This window comes from Sminthopsis crassicaudata, chromosome 1 (assembly GCF_048593235.1).
Source record: "Sminthopsis crassicaudata isolate SCR6 chromosome 1, ASM4859323v1, whole genome shotgun sequence".
In the NCBI taxonomy this organism is placed as follows: Eukaryota; Metazoa; Chordata; class Mammalia; order Dasyuromorphia; family Dasyuridae; genus Sminthopsis; species Sminthopsis crassicaudata.
The window spans coordinates 210,013,295-210,021,662 of record NC_133617.1 but is presented as its reverse complement, the minus strand read 5'-3'; the positions used below and the strand labels follow the sequence as shown (position 1 = coordinate 210,021,662).

General features: G+C 35.6%; 1 long non-coding RNA gene across 1 annotated transcript in view; it reads left to right on the top strand.

The window, feature by feature from the left end:
• The first annotated feature begins 910 nt into the window (after positions 1–910).
• LOC141553623 (uncharacterized) overlaps positions 911–8,368 on the top strand; it is a 255,257-nt gene continuing 247,799 nt past the window's right edge. The window contains exon 1 of the long non-coding RNA XR_012485552.1: positions 911–1,079. This is a non-coding gene — a long non-coding RNA (uncharacterized LOC141553623). The remainder of the gene's footprint in view (positions 1,080–8,368) is intronic.

The window sequence follows — 8,368 nt, the reverse complement described above, 5'->3', positions numbered from 1 at the left end:
TTTTCTCTTTGATCTAGGGGTTTTGAAATTTGGCATTGATATTCCTATGTATTTTCCACAAAGGATCTTTTTGAGGAGATGATCAGTGGATTTTTCCTATTTCTACTTTTCCCTCATGATCTATCACTTTAGGACAATTTTCTTGGATTGTTTTTTGCATTATTGTGTTAAGGTTCTTTTTTTTTGTTTACAGATTTCAGTTTGTCAAATTCTGTTTATATTTTCTTTTCTTGATTTGTTTTTCAGATCTTTTGTTTTTCTTATAAGATTTTCGCATTCTGTTCTATTTTTTTTTCATTTTTTATATTCTCTTTTGTTATTTCTTGGTCTCAGAGCTTTACTGACTTTCTCTTGCAAAGTTCTAATTTTTCAATTTTTTCTTTAAGATTTTGTATCTTCTTTTCTAGCTGGATAACTTATTTTTTCATAATCTTATTTTTTCTGGAATGGCTTTTCTTTTCTTTTTTCCTCAATGTCTCTCATTTAATTTTAAAATTATCCATCGAGTTCTATCTCTCTTGACAGGGAGCCATTTACCATTGCTCTTTGGGGAAAAATCTCTTTTTACTTCAGTGCTCTCCTCTGAAGATGAACTCAAGTCTTCCCTATTTCCATAATAAATTTCTGTAGAAGGCCTTTCCTCTGAAAAGGTATGCTTGAATCAAGGACAGCAAAGTGCTTATAGTTAAGTAGTTACTCAGTGTGATTGGTGGGATAATAGTTCTCTAATTCAACATATACTTAACTGTGATGTAATGATGTAATCACTTTGGTTGCCATATGCTGAGTGTGATATGGTGATGTAATGTTCTACAGTTGCCATATGCTCAGTTGCTGTAGTGATGTAATCATTCTGAGGTATTTAAAGGCTGAGAAAAAGTCTCAGCCACAGACACAGGAGAGTCTCAGCCAGACACAGAGGAAACACATATGAGCTCAGCTACAGACACAGAAGATTCGGACTCCATCTTTGATCAGCCTCTTGGTGACTCTCCTGCCTTCATCACTTCTCCATCTAATGACAAAGGCCTGTCCTGAAATCCTCCAGAAAGCTAGGCCAGACATTACAAGTTTCTATGGTGAGGTTCTTTCTTCTTTGCTGGGTTCATTGTTTTTAATGAGAACTATTAGTATAAGTAACTCTAATCATGGAACAGGGGGATAATGCCTCTACCTTCATTTCAGCTCTTCCCTTGGACCTTGAACTCCAAACCAAAAGCTCTACTCTCCTGCAAGTGCCTGCATTCAGAAACATCCCTGCCCCACTGCTTCTGCACTCACCAGGGATACTGGTCCTTTCTCACCCAGGGCTTTGCCTTAGCAGTACTGGGCCTGGCATTCCTTATCACTTGATTTTCACTTAGTCTTTTAGACTCAGACTCAAGACTCCTTGAGCTGTTTGGGAAGTGAAAGTCTCTGTGGCTCCTGCTGAGGCTCCAACCACACCTAGTTACCCCCAAGGCTCCTCACTTTGTGTTTCTGGAGAGCCTGGAGGTGTTTGCATTTTACTCAGATTAATAACTGGCCTGTCATCTTTCTGTGGATCCTCTTGGGTTGTGATAGGAGGACCCCTGTTCTGACCCAAGTCTTCTTGATTTTTCACCAATCTATGTTCATCTTGAAGAGCAAATTTATTATGTTTGTGGGGGAAATCTAGAGAACCTGAAATTTGCTGGCCTATTCTGCCGTCTTTCCAGAATCCTCCTTACCACTAGGATTATTTGTGAGTTCCCAATTACTTAAAGGTCATTGATCATGTTTAAAATTATTCCATTCTTTAGTCTTTAATATTCATCTTGGAATCCTTTGGCCACAAGGAGTGAGGGAGGGTTGGTATCCCAGCTGGTTCCTTCTGCTAGGATATGTTTTGTTTTATTTTCTGGGGCTATCTCCTACCCCCAGTCAGGTTCCCAACCTCATAGTTCTTACAGCCATGTTTCTGAAGTTCAGTTTAAGAATAGTTTTAATTCTTTCCTTATAGAGTTTGATTTTTACTATAGATTCAAAAGAGTTTTGGAAAGGATAGCCATTGCTCTGTCTATGGCTAGATCAGGACTTCTTAAACATTTTCCACTTCCCTTTTCACCCATGATTTTTTTTTCTGTAGCATAGCTTTTACAAGTTTATAAAATAAGTACATAAATAAAACATTTCCTAATAATAAATCATGATTTTATGACTCCACACTCAGTTAACTACCCCATATAGAGAATTGACTTACAGTTTAAGAAGTTTTAGGCTACAGTATGTATGAACAAGGGAAGATGACTTAAGAGGAAAGGAAAATATTCAAGAAGAAAATAATTATTGTAAAGACGCAATTAATTCTAATGAAAAAAAGGCAAGTGATTAAGGATGATTAAAGGCAAGAGAGTGTTAAAACACTTTTACCTGTGGTATTATTTGCAAAGCTTAGTGATGGTGAAACAAAGCAAAAAAAGAAAAATGGAAAAATAGCTCCAACAATTAAACTACTATGTTCTATATAGTAAAAATCAAACTGTATAAGGAAAGAATTAAAACTATTTTTGGTCTGAACTTCTAGACCATGGCTAAGTCTATAAGAACTGTGGGGTTGGGGGAACCTGATTTGGGGCAGGGAGATAACCCTAGAGTTAAAGCTGAATAGATGCTAGAAGAAGGAGATAGTTAATAGTACTCAATAACTGTTTGTTGAATCAAGTGGGAAAAAAAAACAACAACAAAAAAACAAAAAACAAAAAACAAAAAACAAAAAACCTCTTTGCAGTTATCTCAATCTAAATGCCCTGAAATCAGCTGTTTAAGAATCTATTGTATAATTTTCCCTGAGATTGATAACCATTCTGATTTGTAGATTGTAGATTGTGCTATTGTTGTTGGATTAGGACAAGATTCAGGAAAAGAGGGATTGTAGCAAGATGGTGATAGTGAAAGAAGTGAGAAAGGAATCACATGAGAGAACTGATGCAAAAGCTAGAATTGATTAGAAAGGAGAGAACACACAGACTATAGTGGGAATTGGGAATAGGAAAAACAAACAAACAAAAAAAACAAAAAACAAAATAAAACTTCCCATAAGAAGCAATATACATACTGGGCTTTGAAAGAAAGAAAGAATTTTAAGAAGTAGAGAAGAAGGCATGAATTTCAAATTTTGCGACATAATTTTAGAAATATATAGAAATAGGAGATGGAATTCCATATATGGAAAATGGTTCATTGGGTATTTTTGCTGGAACATAAGAGTCTATGAAGGAAAACAATGAGAAGTATCTGTAAAAGTAGGTTTGATTTAAGTTATGGAAAATTTTACATGCGAGGATGATCCTGCTAGTTACCTGAGGAGAAATAGGAACCTGTTGGAATGAAGTCAGGGATGATTTTTCAAAAAATACCATGACATCCACAAGCTATATTTAGGAAGATTACTTTTACAGATGTTTGGTGTATGGATTTTAAAGGAGAGAAATTGAGACTAGAAAGATCAAATAGTATACAATGGCAGTAGTTAAAGTGATAGGTTAATATGACAGCCTAAAACTGGGGTAGTGGCCATATGATTATGAGAAAAGATAGAGAAAATGGATGTTGGTGAAACAGGATCATAAAGACTTGACAACTGATTAAATACAAAGGGTGAAGAGGCAGAAAAGTCAAGGATAAAAGTCATATTCAGGGGATGACAAAATAAAGAATTTTTGGAGGAAAATTAGAACAAGGAAGAAAAATACTAGTTTATCTTTTGGATGTAAGATACCATTTGGATATGTATTAACAATTTATTAGTAATGTGGGATTTAAGAGGAGAGTAGCCTGAGATGTCATTCTCTCATGTCACTCTCATTCTGAGAGTCATCTGCTGGATTCGATATTGAAAGGAGAGTTGGACCTGTTGATTGGTAAGATATATTCAAATCTCAACGTTTGTGTTTATAAGGTGTTCGTCCTTGTTGTCCAAATTATATATTCCCCCTAAATCTGTTTGTTCATTTCAAAATAGAAATATTTCTGCTGCCGCACCAGAGAGATTCATAAGCCTTAACATGTATAAACTTTTTTTTTTTTTTAAATAGACCACAAGGTGTTATATAAATAACAATGACTACAACTGTTTTATTTTCTTCCACTCTTTCCCTCTGGAAAAAGTCTCTTCTTTACAGTATTGTTCATATCTAGGATCTTCAAACCTTTGGAATTCCATTTTTAGTCTACATCTCTTGTATAATGTTTTGTTACTACTTTGCCAGACCCATTTTTGCAACATTAAGGGAAACTGTTAAGGAAATTAATTAAATAACATGAATGACAAATCTATGACAAAGCATTGCCATGAAGTTTAAAATGTGTTAACATTTTTGCATTGCATTTGAATGTTGAATACTTATATGATCCTCTCTGTTGGACACCCTAAAGAACTCTGCCATAGGCCTTCTCTCTTTTTTTTTTTTTTTTTCAACATGCTTACCTAACCTTTTTCCCTCCTCCCTCCCTCCTTCTTTCCTTCCTTCCTTCCTTCCTTCCTTCCTTCCTTCCTTCCTTCCTTCCTTCCTTCCTTCCTTCCTTCCTTCCTTCCTTCCTTCCTTCCTTCCTTCCTTCCTTCCTTCTCCTCCTCCTCCTCTTCTTGTTCTTGTTCTTCTTCTTTTTTTTCTTTTTTCTTCATTTCTTCTTCTTCTTCTTCTCTCTCTCTCTCTCTCTCTCTCTCTCTCTCTCTCTCTCTCTTTCTCTCTCTCTCTCTCTGTCTCTGTCTCTCTCTCTCTCTCTGTCTCTCTGTCTCTCTCTCTCTCTCTCTCTCTCTCTCCCTTTATTTCTCTGTCTCTCTGTTTCTGTCTTGCTTTGTCCCTGTTGCTCTTTCTATCTCACTACTCCTATGACTTCTAAATTTGCATTCTCCCTTCTGAGCTACAGTTTCATATTACCATCTGCCTACCTGACATCTCCATCTGGATACCCTATAGACATCTCAAATCCCAAAAGTCCAAAGCAGAATTCCTTCTTTATGCTTAAAATTACCTCCTCTTTCTAAATTTCTTAATGTGGTCAAACATAATATCCTTCTATGATATAAGTTTACAAATTTCTCAGAGGAAGACTCCACTTGAGTGTCTTGTTAAAGTGTTAGGGGTAGCCATTTTTTTGAGGAATAACTCTATATTTGATAACAGGCAATCTCGATTAGTGAGAGAAATAATCCAGAGAGGAAGGGACAATAACATTCAAAAATATTTATGTAATACTTATATATGTGCAGGAGGATAATAATACCATAAATATATAAAGAAAGTAAGACACTGAGATTTAGTGCAAAAGAAAAGGGAGAGCTGACTTTGGACAGAAAGGTATTAGAACATTGTTATGTTAATGTGTGAATAGCTTTCAATGGCTGGTAAAAGCTGTTATTTTGTGCTCCTCCAGCTTACAAGAAAATAGCCTTTGCTGTCAACTAAAACATTAATCAGAAAAGAATGTTATCATTAGTAGGTTGTCCTATTCATATGAATATCATATCATCACCTCCCTGATATTTTGGTCCTCTTCAAGAACAAAGGACAAACAACCTCTGTGAGTAAAACAGGCCCACAACCTAGAATTGGTCATTTGGATAACTCCCTTCCTTCCTTCCTTCCTTCCTTCCTTCCTTCCTTCCTTCCTTCCTTCCTTCCTTCCTTCCTTCCTTCCTTCCTTCCTTCCTTCTTTCCTTCCTTTTTTCCTTCCTTCCTTTTTTCCTTCTTTCTCTTCTTCCTTTACTCCTTTCATCTTTCTCTTCCTCTTTTCCCTTCCTTCTTCCCTCCTTTCCTTCTGCTGTCTCTCTCACTGACTACAAAGGCTATTTTTCTTATAAGATGGAGGAGCAGAAAATAACAGCTTTTACCAGCCATCCAAAGCTATTCACACATTAATATACAGTGTTTTGGGTCAAACTGAGATCCGTTAAAGACTTTAGTTAAAAAAAGCCAAGGTCCCCTATTTATCCAGGACCACTTCCAGTCATCTGGATCTATATCTGACCACTGGACACAGATGGCTCTGGAGGTGAAAGTGAGGGAGGTGATCTTGAACAGCCCTCCCTCACTTAAATCCAATTTACTTTCACTTCCTGGCTTTACCTCTGTGATGCCATGGTCCTCTAAGAATGAAGTACAAACAACAATTGTAGCAAAGAAACTTAGAAGTAATCCTTAACTATTTACTTACACTCATCCACAACAGCTAATCAATCATCATGTTGATGTAATGTGTCCCTCTTTAATTTTTGAGGGGGCCTTGACTTTCTTTGCCCTTAGAGGGATTTCCTGATTCTCAAACCCTAGGAGGGGCCACACCAATTCATAAGTAATCTCATTTAATTGGAGATCTAGGTCAGAGGCATAATAACCGCCCTCTATTGAACTGGAGATTAGTCCTTCAAACTGCTCCCAGTTCTTGGGCCTGGGCAAACCCTGATAAAGCTTAAGAAGGCGAATAAAAGGTAACTCTGAACCCTGAATCTTTGATAAATCCTAAGAGGATTTTGCCCACTGATGAAAATATTTTCTTCTCAGTGTTAACCCACCCTTAACAAATTCTTAATCAGGAGCTATTTGCCCTTTTGAAAGTAGACCACTGATGAAGATATGTTCTTCTCAGTGTAAACATGCCTTTGCTAATAACTAAACAGGACCCTGCCCACTAAAAAAACCTGTTTTCTTAGAAAGTTGTCTTCTTAAGTAAATAAATTCCCTTTTGTCACAGACTTCAGGTTTATGAATTCTTTTGCAAGTGATTTGAGACATCCACCAAAGAGAATCTCTTACCCTCAATTCTCACACCTCATCAATGACTTAAATATTCTGCCTTCATAGCATCTCTCACACCAAGACCATTTTCTTCTCTCATATAGCCACCATTCTAAAGCAAGGATACATCCTTGTTATAGGGGAACTATTACAATTACTTCCTAATTGATCTCATTTCCTCCAGTCTCTCCTCTTATTGATCCATTCTTTACTAAGCTGCCAAATTAATACTTATGAAGCCTAAGTTTGACTGAGGAGACTTCAGTGGCTAACTGTTACATCTAAGATTAAATAAATGAATGAATTGATTGTTGAACAAACAAATAAATAAATGCCACAAAAAAACTCCCTGTTTAGCATTCAAGTGTTTCATAACCTGGTTAGAACCTATCTTTCCAGTTTGATTAGCTATTACTTGATGAGAATTCATTACTTGCCAGCTAGAGTTAGGCTATTTTATGTACATGAATTCAATCTTTTCAGTTTACCTTTGAACTAGTCTACCTCATGAAAATAGTACTCCCCCTTTTCTTTTCTTTTTTTTTTTTTTTATCTCAAAATCCTTTTTACATGTAAAGCTCAGCTCAAATGTCATTTCCTATAAGAGACCTTTCATCATCCTCTTAAGTTCTATCACCCTGAAATTTGCTATTATTCAGTTGTTTGAGTTATATCTCATTCTTTATGATGCCATAGTGGATTTTATTAGCAAAGATCCTGTATTAATTTGCCATTTACTTTTCCAGGTCATTTTATAACTGAGGAAACTGAAGCTAACATGGTCAAATGACTTGCCCAGGGTCACAAAGCTAATAAGTTTCTGAAACTGGATTTGAATTCAGAAAAAAAAAAAAAAGACTCTTTTCTTACTCCAAGCCCAGACCTTTTTCTACTGCACCACTTTCCTGCCAAATTATTTTGTATACAGTTTGTATTCCCATTATATATCTCTGAAATCATTTAATATTTATTGAATATGGATGCCATATTATTAATCTATTGATTTCTCCAAATAGAATGAAATTTCTTGAAGGGAAGAACTATTTGCTATTGACTGACATAGTATCCTTATTTTATAGTAAGCAATCTCGCACATAGTAGATGCTTAATAAATTCTTTCAATTTTGTTTAATTGAATGGCTTCAATGTCTACAGAATTTGTTTCTGATCTTTTTGGGGAGGTGGTGGAGTAGTATTTAACTATTGGCCAGCTATTTGGTATTTTTCCTTCAGACTAACACCTAGATATTTGTCTGGAGAAAGACATTTTAAAAAATCATTAGAAATAATATTGCTATATAAAAGACATTTGTTTTGAAGTAAATTCAGAGGATTGAAACTTATATATGGGAGACTTAATACTGAAATGAAAAGAAAACGATTAGGAAAGATATTTTGAATTCTGATCTTTCTGTTCAGTTAGCTGTGCCCCTAATTATAGGATTCATAAAATTCTCTGTTGGAGATCATTGTCAAGCACATAGTAATAATGACAACACATTTCTCCTCTGCTTTAAGGTTTGCAAAACACTTTCCTCACATTAACTCTGTGACATAGGTAGTGCAGGTATTTTCATTCTCATTTTATAGATGAGGAAACTATTTTAGTAAAT